The sequence below is a fragment of the Coenobita brevimanus genome, chromosome 69 (assembly GCF_032717465.1).
Source record: "Coenobita brevimanus isolate Jiangsu-jjx chromosome 69, ASM3271746v2, whole genome shotgun sequence".
Classification (NCBI taxonomy): Eukaryota; Metazoa; Arthropoda; class Malacostraca; order Decapoda; family Coenobitidae; genus Coenobita; species Coenobita brevimanus.
This window is the reverse complement of record NC_137022.1, coordinates 18,076,843-18,090,477: the sequence shown is the minus strand read 5'-3', so window position 1 is coordinate 18,090,477 and position 13,635 is coordinate 18,076,843. Positions and strand designations below refer to the sequence as shown.

The window sequence follows — 13,635 nt, the reverse complement described above, 5'->3', positions numbered from 1 at the left end:
ATGTGACCCTTGGGTACACGTGGTTGCCCGTTAATCAGGCAGTTCAGGCGGCCTCATTGTCTTTAGTCTGCCACACATATGTATCTTGACTGTGTTGCTAGTAAGGTACTTTCTCTCTCTCTCTCTCTCTCTCTCTCTCACACACACACACACACACACACACACACACACACACACACACACACACACACACACACACACGAGAAGTACTGATACGCGTGTGTTCAGTGAACATGAATCTGAGCGATGTATCTTCATATTTTTTGGTCTGATTGGTAAGCCTGCGTACCAAAAAATCCATATTGATGCCTTATTAATGAACATTAATGAGTGACGTAATGTAACAGTAGTAGCAAAGTAACCTAGGTTTGTCTGGCCGAGCAGACCCATCAACTGCAGGCAAGCAATCACACCTTCTGGGCCATCCCGTGCAATGAACTGAAGTTCCCTCGAAGCTGAGAAGCGTCTCGCCACAGTGAGGCCCGGGTAAGAGCATAGAGGTTTGGTTCCTGAATGGACGCAAAATTGCTTCGCTCCATCCATGCAACTGGGGTACCATAGAAGATTCCACATCACCTTTTTATATTTTTTTATGTGCCTAACAAGGCGATAGTGGAATCTCCTGCGTCTATGTTTGTGTCTGTGTGTGTCTCTCTGTTCCCAAATAACTAAAAATCAAATGGGCAAATTGAATGCAAACTTTGTAGGCAGTATCTTGCGATATATAGCTTGTTTAAGCTGTGATGATATACTTCAAATTACCATTAAATTTTGCAAGAAAAGGAAAAATATAATTTTTTCTTTTAGCTTGCCATTATTCACCATTTTCTGTCATACCCTCAACGAAGAGAATGGTTACTTAAGGGTAAAATGTTTGAAATTCTCCAAAGGCCTGCTATACTCAATGACTTTCACCAACATAACACCTCTGACTTCTGAATACTAGAGTGATATTTAAATTAGCAGGAGTAATCAGCGAAATAGTAACACTTTTCTATCGATTTTGGCGACGCTGCTATGTTATGCCTTCAAGTGCCAGAGGATTAGGCTACTGATCTAGTTTTTAGTAATGGCGGGGCGTTGAGGATTCGTGAACGAATGCTTTGAGCTTTATTTGGTTATACGTTTACCAACCAACGCTGTCATTTTTATTTTTTTTCGTTTCAAGGTTTACAGGAACCGTTAGGTTTGTTACTCAGTATAGTCACCAGAGGAAGAAGTAGGCAGCACTACATCAAGTGAGAAGATGCTGGTCGCCACCACCTACCACTGTAGCGTAATGGAAAATGGTCATTCACATAAATCAGGCAATTAAACATTTTAAATTCTTGGTCGTCTGTCCCAGAGCATACAGGAGAGCGAGTGTGACGATATACAGACATTCACGGTCACCGCCTGTGTCTCACACACTCACGATATACAGACATTCACGGTCACCGCCTGTGTCTCACACACTCACGATATACAGACATTCACGGTCACCGCCTGTGTCTCACACACTCACTCATCTCCTTGTTTTGCCTTATTCACATCCACTCAGTCCTTTCTCATTTCATCACTCACACTCAGTGTCAGAGACTTGCTCGCTTACTCACTCTCTCACCTTTGCTCTCACTCATTGACATCCACCCTCACCCGCTAATTAACTCGCCCATTAACTCGTTTATTAACACATTTGCTTCACACGTGTTCGTCATCACTTCTCTATTTTCTCTTTCATTGTCTCATTCTCACTTAGTATAACTTATTAGCTCACAGTTTCTCCTAGGTCATCCTTTCACTCTTTCACTCCCTCATTTCCGCTGAATCACCATTACATTTCCTGCCATAAACCCACACTTGTCACACACATCCACGCTCACACTCTTCCGAGTATACCATAACATTCGGTCTCACTCACCGTTATTCGTGCTTTTTGCCATTTACATTCAGTTCGTATTCACTTACATCCGCTCTCCTCTTCAGTATCCCATTTACTGTCATAACTGCTTACCTGCATGTATTCTTACCCGCACTCAAGTCCGTATTGACCCTTACTGTTTCGTTCACTTTTGATCAACCCGACTTTTACTCTCAGACACAGTCTCAAACATCTATTCTTACCCTCGTTGTTTCTGTCACATTCAGTCATCCTTACTCACACCAGCTAAAACTTGTTCATTCTCAAAGTGTCCCCATCACAGTCTGTTCCACACTCACACATCTTCAATCCAATCCCACCCAATGTCTCGTTACACTCACTCACTCACTCATCCACAAACACGCTCACTGTCACACCATCACCAACAGACATTATTTTCCCTTAACCCTCACCTATTTTCACTCACCCTCACTGTCAAACACATTCACTCATTCTCATACTGCCTCGCCCTCACACTGTCACTATCACACTCATTCACCCACCGCTAAACTCATTCTCACTCACTGCCAGACAGAGAGCCACACAAAAAAGAAATATATTGCTGACATTCATATGCACACATAAATTAGGGAGTTTATAGCAGGGCATAATTTATTTACAAAATTAGGTCAAAGTGCACATGTAAGAGCTTACTCGACGGATGCCAGATTATTACATCCGAGATCTCGAAGCGAATGCGGGGTTATGTTTACCTCCACCAACGAAGTTGAACGGGTTACATAATCTAGCATGTTTGTTTGTTTGTCTGATTGTGTAGAAGTATTTCGAAAAAGCTGATATCGAATTTCAATTAAATGAAGTGGATAGATGACCGTGGGTAATGCAAGAGTTTACTACATTTTGAGGTGGACTGGATGTAGATGTAGTAATTAATCACAAATTTTATTGGCGTCGGATGAGAGTATGCGCTCCCTGGGGTTGTGTAACAGGGTGTACTAATATGGTAGAATTAAGTAACCATGTGAGACCGCAAAAACCATTATCTGTTAGGAAAAAAGGAAAGCAGAAAATCGTAACTTAACCTGTGTTGGCAAAGGTATGTGCTCTCTGAATATCATCTAGTTTGGTCTCTCGCTGTGTGTGTGTGTGTGTGTGTGTGTGTGTGTGTGTGTGTGTGTGTGTGTGTGTGTGTGTGTGTGTGTGTGTGCATCTTTCTGAATGGCTGTGTTTGTGTTTGTGAATTAAATACAATGTTTTTATTTAATTTAATAAAATTTGTTGCATGGGTTCAGAGAGTGCCCAAAACTTGGCCTATAATTTGTGGAAACAGTAGGTCAGTGTCACATAATTATATACAAATTTGACCCAGCAAGCTTTTCTTCTCCAGTTTTTATTCAGTTTCTACCAAACTTGGAGGAAGAGTTCATGGTGATAAAAGAACACAGGGTAATGCCAAATATCGACCTTAGAGTTTGGTACTCTGGTACTCTGGAGGACAGGTTGAAGCGCAGACAAGAAGGATGACCTATAACTTTACAGAACAATAGGTCAGAGGTTAAGGTTACTTGGCAAGGTCATATTAAACTTGTTTTTTATTTAAATTACGCTTGATGGAAAAGCTGAAGGAGAAAAAAAGGAAGTGGTATCTGATTTTGAGATCAATCAGAAGTTATGGTCACAGGGAAAAACTCGGTAAGTTCATCTGACAAAGTTAGCTTAAACCGTTTTGTACCAGTTTGAATCAAACTTTGTGGAAGCAATAAAGATCAGGCAAGAATACAGTAGCTCGATTTTTATATCAATTAGTCAAATGTCCGGCTCACAAGGCTAAGAAACACGTTCGACCCTGAGTACAGTAAGGACGTGGATGTTGTACTCTCAGCTTGTTCCTCTTTTTTAAAAACGGCGTTAACTGTTCTGTTATGAAACACCTTATTATATATTGAAATATTTACTTGTATGTATAATAGTCTGGTGGCAGAATATTTTCGGGTGAATCTCGTTCCGAGACATATACAAAGTTTTATTGCATTTTCTGATACTTTGGGATGTAACCATCAAAAAAAAAAAAAAAAAAAGTGCACCCAGCTGGTACACTTGAGCGTTTCAAAATGGACCCCGAAATCCAATATGGCCGCCTGCATGATGATGCTAATAAAACATGTTTAGCTATCTTTTTCACTTTTTAATTTTCTTCATGCAATAATAATATTAAATTTTCCTATCAGAACATGCACTAAACAAAATGATCACCTGTAAACTACACATTGTAACATTTTATTTTTACGATATTTAGGTTTTTATGATCATTTTCAGGTGCCAATAGAAAAAATTTTGAATGTTAATAAATTGCTATCATCAGAGTCAATAAAGCAATAAAGATATTTGAGTGCTATTTCCTAATTCAATGCTTCAAGACTTCATGGACGGAGGTCATGTATTGCGACATCAACCAGACATCTGGAATGGCATCTGGTCTGACCAGTACATTGAGACAACTTTCATGCGTTATGGCCATAGTCCAGGAGGAATTACTGGAATAACCCATCAACCAGCAGCATTGAAAAGGTGGTCTCTTGGACTACATATCTGCGCTCAACTGAAAAAAGATGTTGTATCCATGCTTGATGGAAACAAACAATCCACAGTCATGACCCATAAGGAAGAAGGTCCTTCAAGGATACAAAGTGATGAAGCAGACAGAGCAAAAATTCGGGAGAAGCTTCAAAGCTGCAGAGGTCCACTGAAAGGAGAGTGCCATCCACCTGGATTTATTAATGGGGTTACAGGTAGGATATGTGCAGAGCATGTCAGTGTTGACAGGGCTGTTGAATTTGGAACAGCTATGATGAAAGCATATCAGGAAGGATGGCCACAGAGTTTTCACAAGCCACTCACAAGACCACAGTTGTGCTCATGTCAACTTCAAGAAAAAAAATTAAAGTGGACAATATATCTGTGTATGATACCACACTTATCTATTCAAGAGTGCTTTGACTTCAAACCTCTAGGAACATCAAAATGAGAGATGTTCTCTCTGATGAATTGGCTGCGTTTCCACCCTCAGTATTCCAGGGAAAGACAGGTGATATGAGGCTGTCACCTTCTAAAGCCACCCTGAAAGCCAAAATCCAAGTGGAAGTATCTGATCGCAGAACGGTCCCAGGTGATGCTATACTAACTGATGGGTGTGCAATTCACAAGGTTGTCAAATGGCCAAGGAAAGGATTATATACTAAAGATTGTGCAGTACATATGTCATTGTCTTTTAGTAGCAAACACACATCTGGTCTTTGACAGATATCACAGTGGACGCATAAAAGAGGCAACACGAGCAGCTAGGGCTGGGAAGGAAGCAAGTAGATGCCACAGACTGTCATTGGCAACACCTCTGCCATCATAGAAGGTCTGCTTATCTGTTACACACAATAATTCCCAGGTGATTAACCTCATTTGTGAGTATCTGTGTGAGCACACTGATCTACTGCCGCACAGTGACAAACACCTTGTGATTACAGGTAAGGAACCAGTACCAGTAGAGCTTTGTAATGGAATCAGAGGAAGCAGGCCTACTTGCGCACTGCACATGAGGAGGCTGATGTTATTGTGGTGCAGCAAGCTGTCCATTTGGCAAGGTCAGGAAGACACAGCATTAGAATTGTTGCTGTTGACATAGACATATTTGTTCTGCTATGCCACTTCTATAAGCAAGAAAATATTGCCTGCAATATGGTAATGGTTGGAAGAAGCCCTTCACGATCAAGTGCAGACATCAAAGCAACAGTTGAGCTAAATCAAGATGTTCTCAACAGTCTATTACCTGCCCATGTTCTTACAGGATGTGACAGTGTTTCATATTTATGGGGTATTGGTAAAGGAGCAATGTTAAAGGTAATAAAGAGTAGGAAGACACTTACTAAATTATGGTGGCAACAAGAAGAGCTGACTGATGTTACTGCTGAAGCCACAAAATTCATTGCAGCATGTTATGACTTTCCAAATGAAAACAACATGACATCTTTAAGATATACTGTGTGGCAATCAAAGATGGGCAATCTTTGGCTCACCACAGCACCAGAGCTAAAAGCTTTGCCGCCAACAACAGAAGCATTTGAAGAACATGTTTGCAGAGCCCATTTACAGGCAGCAATCTGGAGAAGCTCCCATGATCCAGAGCCACCAGAAATGAACCCTCTTCATTGTGGGTGAACCAAGGGTCCTGATTCAAACATGTTAGTTCCAACTGGCTTGCCACCTGATGTTTCTCCTGCACCACTTGATATCCTAAAACTAATCAAGTGTGGGTGTCAATAACGCACCCCATGCTCAACTGCCCGTTGCAGTTGTGCAGCAGCACAACTTTCTTGCCCACTGTTTTGTGCTAGGCATGGAACTGACTGCCACAATCCTCAAAGTAAATCAAGAGTATCAGTTGAAAAAGAGGAAAGTATGGAGGAAAGTATGGACAAGAAAATGACAGATACTTAACATATTAAATGTAAATATGTTTAGTTTATCAGTATTTTTATATTTATAAGCAACATATATTGTTGACGTAAAGCATTTTGATCAATTTTGAAGGGCGCAATTGGTCTAACATTCTGATAGAAGGGATAGGAACATTATAGTTGTGAAAAATATTATGGTTTAAATATGTTTGTTGGAAGAGACATGTTAAATATTTAATAATGTTTACTAACAGAAAGACATAATTCTCCATCCTTTCCTTGTATAGTTTGCTAAGAAAATGAAATATTGTGGTAATACCTGGTGATAGTCTAACAGGGTACGGTAATCACATTTGGTGCCTTTTTTAAGCAATTATAACTGAGTAATTTTTCTTTTCACAATTTACACACATATAATATACTTTGTTATGCCTAGAATTTCTTGAAATAATTCTATAATTAAATAATGTAATATTAGTAAAACTAGTGACAGTAGTAATCAAATAATGTAATTTTTCATTTTTTGTGTGGCCATTTTGAATTTCGGCCCATATAACAAAATGCCCAAGTGTGCCAGCTGGGTGCACTTTTTTTTTTTTTTTTTTTTTTCATAACGAGGGTCCAATGTATAAAAAATGCAATAAAACTTTGTATATGTCTCGGAACGAGGTTCAGTGAAATTCCTCCAGACTATAATGTTCCTTTTGGAATCTGCACTATGAGCAGGATAAAATGCGCATGCCTAGTTCCACCCTTCCTGGATGACAGGTTACTGTCCCAGACCATTTACTGTCATGAAATCAGGAACTACTACAGGCACACTGTAGGTCACACGGCGACTAATAAAATTGAAATGAGAAAGATATAAACACAGATATCAGGGAATCTTAATGCTTAATACTGATAAGAATATCATTTCTCTCAGGTGTCTTCTTACACACACACACACACACACACACACACACACACACACACACACACACACACACACACACTTAAAATATATATATATATATATATATATATATATATATATATATATATATATATATATATATATATATATATATATATATATATATATATATATATATATTATATGGCTCCACAGAATACACTGAATGAGGTGGCACAAAAATTACATCTCACCAGAAACTACGTGGCAGAGATGAGAATATTTGTCACAATTCTCCCCACCAAACATGAACTCTAATGCTAATTATTTCACGGGCGTTCTTATTGGATCATCGCCTCTTAATGAGTCAACCGCACTGCCTCCTTTGCATACAGGCAATGTGTGAGTAAGCACTTTTGGCAAATCAGAGACCAAGACACTAAAAAAATAAATAAATAAATAAACTAAAGGGAATGAAGATCTACATACATTAAACAAACTGAAATCCATGAAGATCTACGTGTACAATGTAAGATGCCTCGCAGAAGAGATTAAACTTGTTACTTTAATGACTGAATTAGAAAACATCAGTTCGGCTATTGTAGGTTTGAGTGAGGTGCATGGAAGTGAAGAAAAATTTATTCAGCTCTAAGGCAATAACCACCTATTTTATTACAGATGAAGGCAAAATGAAAGAGTTAGCGGTGTGGAGTTTCTGATTAATAGAAATCTTGTAGAGGACATTGAACTCAGAAGTATATCTGCCAGTCTAGCGTGGCCTGTACTTAGACTAGGCAAAAGACAAATCCTGAAAGCCATACAAGTATATGCACCGACTTCTCAAAGCGCAGATGAAGGAATAGAACATTCCATGACAAATCTCCTAGACTGTGGAAGAACAAAATCCCAGATATACTATAATATTCATGGAAGATTTCAATACAAAAGTTCACAAATCCAAAATTGGAGAAGCATGTAGGGGAAAATTCGGAATGGGAAAAAGAAATGACAGAGGTGAAATGGTGGGAAATTTTGCTGAAATGTATAACATGAGAATAATGAACACTTTCTTCCTCAAAAGAACAGGGAAAAATGGACCTAGAGAAGTCCAAACACAAAAACTAAGAGTGGAATCGACTTTACTGTTGCAGGTAAGAATAGTAAAGTGCACTTTGTGAGCACGTGACGAGCGAGTGGGCTATTGTACATTTGCCAGTTATCATAATTTCATTTTGGTGTAATCTTTCAACTTTATGGTTTGATAGTTGAACAATAACAGACAGATATTTGAGCTTAATTATTTACCTTCTCATGTTTTCTTTCTGGATGTACATATAGTGAGGTGCCGTGGCATTTATCACATGCACAATGTTCAGTTCTCTGTTCGTGACTTGCTGTTTCCAAAAACTACATTGGTAAACGCTTGGCTATTTATCGAATAATAAAACCCGGAAATGGGGAGATTACTCTTGCTGATTTCACCCCCTAAAAGATACAAAAAACGTTCATGTAAAATTATGAGCTCAATATGCGCTCATGTCTCAGTTGAAAGTAGGGTAAACATCACTTCACTTTTTTGACTCACTGTGCTTGCTTGCTTGTAATAACATGATCATAAATGTCACTGCGGTCAACTAGGAAGTGACCTCAGAATTCTGAAATGCACAGGCAGATTCAGTTTCAAAAGTAAGAGAAAGAAGCTGATTAAAAATAAAAAGATATGCTAAAAAAGATAAGCAAAAACAAAGCAGCCATTAGTAGGTAATAGCGAACAGATTTCAGGTTCCGTATTATGTTAAATGTGACATTGATTAGATGAATGATAGACTAACAAAAATGCGAAGTCAATCAGTAGAGTTAGTAGGGAAAGCTAATACAACCAAAGCCAACAAGTATTCAAAAGTGTCCCTCAAGCTCATGAAAAGATGAAAGGAAAAGAAAGTACAAAGAAAGAAAGATTTATAGAAAGAGCAGAATTAAATATGCTTATCAACAAGAGACAGGGAGAAGAAAAAGGAAAGAAAAACATCGATCAAATCAAAGACACCATCAAAAAAGAAAAAAGTCTGAAAATTTGCCAGGAGTAAAATGGCATTAGAAAAGGAAAATTATGACGCTGCCAGACAAAAATGGTGAAGTCATCAAATGCAGAGAGAAGATGGTAAAGAGAGTTGAAGAATTAAAAAAAAAAAAAAAACTATGCATCAAAGACAATAGTACCAATAGCTAACTTTTCAGCTGACACAAATGAAACACCAGAGGTAACATTAGATGGAGTAAAATTTGCTTTAAAAGTATGAAAGGAGGGAAGGCACCAGGAGAATGTGGAAGAGTTACAGATTTCCTGTCGGATGCAGGAGTAGAAGTAGAAAACATGCTCACCCACTTTTTTACTCAATGTATAAAGAAGAAAATCCCCAAAACATGGTGTACTGCAGTAGTAATATCGATTTACAAGAAAGGAGACACAATAGATCTTAGAACCTATTGATCCATTAGCTTATGACCGGTTATTTACAAACTCTTCACTAAACTCCTTACGAAGAGAATTACAATAAATTGGGAAGAAGACCATCCTCGTGAGCAGGTAGGATCCTGAAGCGGGTATTCAACTACTGATCATCTACAAAGAACGAATCAACTAACTGAGAAAACTACAAAATATAATAAACCATTGTGCTTAGATGTTGTTAATTACGAATAGACTTTTGACTCAGTGGAGCACACAGCAATTATAAGTTCATTGCGGGAACACGGAGTAAATGAAAACTATGTCAAACTGCTGAAGCACATATATAAAGAGGGAACTGCTATGGTTAAATTACATAAGTCTCGAAAAAGAAAAAGAAAATTGAGAAGAGCGTGCGTCAGGGAGATAGAGTTTCACTAAAATTATTTACAACATACCTTGAAAGTATTTTATGAAAGGTAGACTGGGAGAACAAAGGAGTAAACATACATGGATAAATCTAAACCAGTTAACATTTGAATATTACACTGTCAGTCAATTAAGATTTGCATATTACATTGCCCTAAGCTCAAAAACAGTAGAGACATTGCAAGAAATGTTAAATGACCTAAATAGGGAAAGTTTCAAAGTAGAGCTAAAGATGAACTGGAGTAAAACTAATTGCAGTTTGATTGAAAACTTTTGATAAAGATAGAGACATTACTAAAAGTAGCATGACAGTATGTATGAGAGAAACAGTATATAACGAAAGTATAATCCCCGATATGACGTATGGCTGCGAGACTTGAACTTTAATAAAATCGATGGAAAATCAACTAGTCTGTCCTCAAAGACCAGTGGAAACGTCAGTGTTGGAAATACCTTTAAGAGACAGGAAAAGATTATCTTGGGTGAGATAGCAGGCTAAAGTCAAAGACATTATTGAAGTTATAACAGAACAGAAATGGAGGTGGGCAGGTCATGTAGCAAGAATATGGGATAACCGATGGAGCAAGAGGCTGACTAACTGACTCCAAGAGACTGTAAGCGTACCAGAAAAAGGGCAGACAGGAGGTAGAGAGATAAGATAGAGAAGTTTACAGGCATATCATGGTAAAGATTGGCTCAGTCAAGGAATTCGTGGAGAAGGTTGTGGGAGGCTTTTGTTCAGCAGTGAACTTGCAATGGCTGATGATGATGATGATTATGATATATATATATATATATATATATATATATATATATATATATATATATATATATATATATATATATATATATAATACGGTAAGCAAGCGAGGTTGAATGCAACTTCTGTTTCTACCATTATTAAATATCTGCTTGATGCTTTCCATATGTTGGGCTAAGTTACGTTGATTTTCATTTTGACTTCTAAGTACCTGTCCAATGGTTAATATAGCTGGTGAGATTTGTTCCTTTCTGGGAACAAGTTCAGACCAATCTGATGGCGGGTGGAGCCATTTCCTAGTTAAGAAAATGAGCAAGAACACAGTTATATGGGTAGTAGAGTGTAGACAACTATACCAAGGACAGCGCCAAATTTGTGTTATTCTGACGACCATTAAAGCTACAGATATTTGCATATGACTGGAAAAGCTTATGAAAATGCAATGGATTTAACCCCTATGTGCCGGGGGTTGGTCGGGACTGATTCTAAAATGGTGGATGCATGTCGCCAGACGTTGATAGGAACTGCAAATGCAGTCCTGCTGCGGTTTGTGTTGCTCACTATTTGATCTTGTCTCTATGTTCAACTGTTCATGATAATATATACTTGCACTTTTTCAAGTCTGTATGTTCAACAGTTTGTAATGATATTCTCTTACTCTTCTCACATCCTCTCCCTTTTTTATCCCTCTACTACTTAGCTTATCAGTGTCACATTTTCTTGATCTCAATCTGAAACATTTTTTTAAATTTTCCGCCACTTAACACAAATAATCTTTGTAATTTTAAAAACCAAGTAAAAGTACAAAAAATAAGATAATTTTACTAATTTTGTCCCCTATTGAGGAAAAAATATCATTTTTAAAAGCATTTAGCACACTGCTATGTGAACAGCCATTAATAATGGAGAACAAATTGGCCATCCTTTCCAATTCACTGTTTGGAAAATCATTTTTTAGGAACATACGAAGAGCAAGATCCATGTAAACTGTTGCACCATTCTGCTTCAAGATGATAGTTACCCGACAATCTTTGCGTTGTGAAGCTACAAATTCAGTCAAGACGTCAGGTTAAGCATTTACCGTAAAGGTGTAATGATTGTTTCTCGGTTCCCTATAGTATTCAGAGATTATTTAACCGCGACAATACGTCACTGATCTCCCCCACTACTGGTATTATTAGTGCGGAAGCAAGTAACCCCTGCATTTCACAGCATTTGTTTGTGCGCGACTCCAAGATCAAGCTTCATATACTTTTTTTCCTGAGGCTCATTAGTATACATGCAACACTTCTTCACATGTTATCACCTTGCCGAGATGTAAACATTGTGTCCTGGACAGCAGACCTCTGGTTTACCAATATCTGACCACAATTTCACTCTAATGTAAAGATGAAGTTATATTACTTCCCCAAAGGGCGTATGAAAGTACTCCCGGCGGAAGACATCATGCCGTGCTGTGCCCTGTTGCTCCATTCGGTATGAAGTGTCGCCTAATCAATTCCACTTTCACCTTTGATACCAAAATGGCAATTTTGTCTGTGTCACACTCACACGTGACCCCGGCTATCTCTGTCAACTTCTCCAGCTGCCATCACAGCAGTTGATACTCTTTCTCACAGCTGACCTGTGTTTATTTGCATGCAGTGAATAAAATGTCTGAATTTTCTTTTGTTCACAGATATAATATACTCCACAAAACAGCTGATGTCATCCCTTGTTTACATCCACGTAGACCATGGCCATGATTGCCGAGTATTTAGCACTATTGATGCGATAACACCAGCTTTAGAATCCTGGGACAAGTAGCGCCGCTTGACCCAAATATCTCTCCACACTTTGTGGGTCGTTTGGTAAAATATGTTCCTAATGTAACGCCTAAGGAAGAAACTATGGAAACCTAGATAATGCAGTGCCATTGCATCTCAAGGTAGAAAAATGAATAGCCCGCCACAGCATGAAAAACAAAGTTACAGAGATAAGCACCATAATCACCTCATGTTGTTTGTCCCCTCATTTACTTAAACCTTTTATATCCAGAGATCGAAACGGCAGACCGATCCATACAAGTCAAAAACACCTCATCTGGCCTCTGTGCTCACATACAGAACAAAACATCTGATGTACCCTTTGTTTTAGATTTACATCCCCCATCCGCCTCCAGCAAAAGAAAAAATAAAAGTTGATTCATCTTTTATTTATTTTTACAGGACAATACAGCAGCTTTAACTTTTCTCTTCAAATGCAGACCACATGAGACAATCTGTTCAAGCATTACGAACACGTGATATATATTTCACTTACTCATACCGGACACAACATTTCATGTATTGTTTTGTATACATATATTGATCTTTTAAAAAATGACACTACAGCTTACCTTCATATGCAGAGCGACAGTTTGCAATTTTGCCTCAGGTCGGTTAAACATCTCTAAGAGCGAGGCCTCATTCACCTCGCCACTGCTGCTCTAAAACGTAAGAGCAAAACGTACAGTGATGTTTATTTTCGGATTCCCACACCCCAGCATATTACAGTAAGGGCGACAGTGAGCTGAACCCTTTAGCTTCCATGGTTTCTGTGTGAGGGATTGTGCTGGAAGGGTACTAGGCGTACCGCCCTCCGCCTATCGGCTCATAGTCGCGAAGCTCGTAGGTCTCCAACCCGCGGTTCCCCCCTTTATTACCAGCCGCTATAGCGAAGCTAGTATTATTTTCAATTTGTGTGTGTGTGTGTGTGTGTGTGTGTGTGTGTGTGTGTGTGTGTGTGTGTGTGTTTTATGTGTCTGACTCTGGG

At 38.6% G+C, this 13,635-nt stretch overlaps 1 protein-coding gene across 1 annotated transcript in view; it reads left to right on the top strand.

The window, feature by feature from the left end:
• The window catches only part of LOC145406106 (cGMP-dependent protein kinase, isozyme 1-like), a 664,176-nt gene that overhangs the window by 452,292 nt on the left and 198,249 nt on the right, over positions 1–13,635 (top strand). The window lies entirely within an intron of this gene.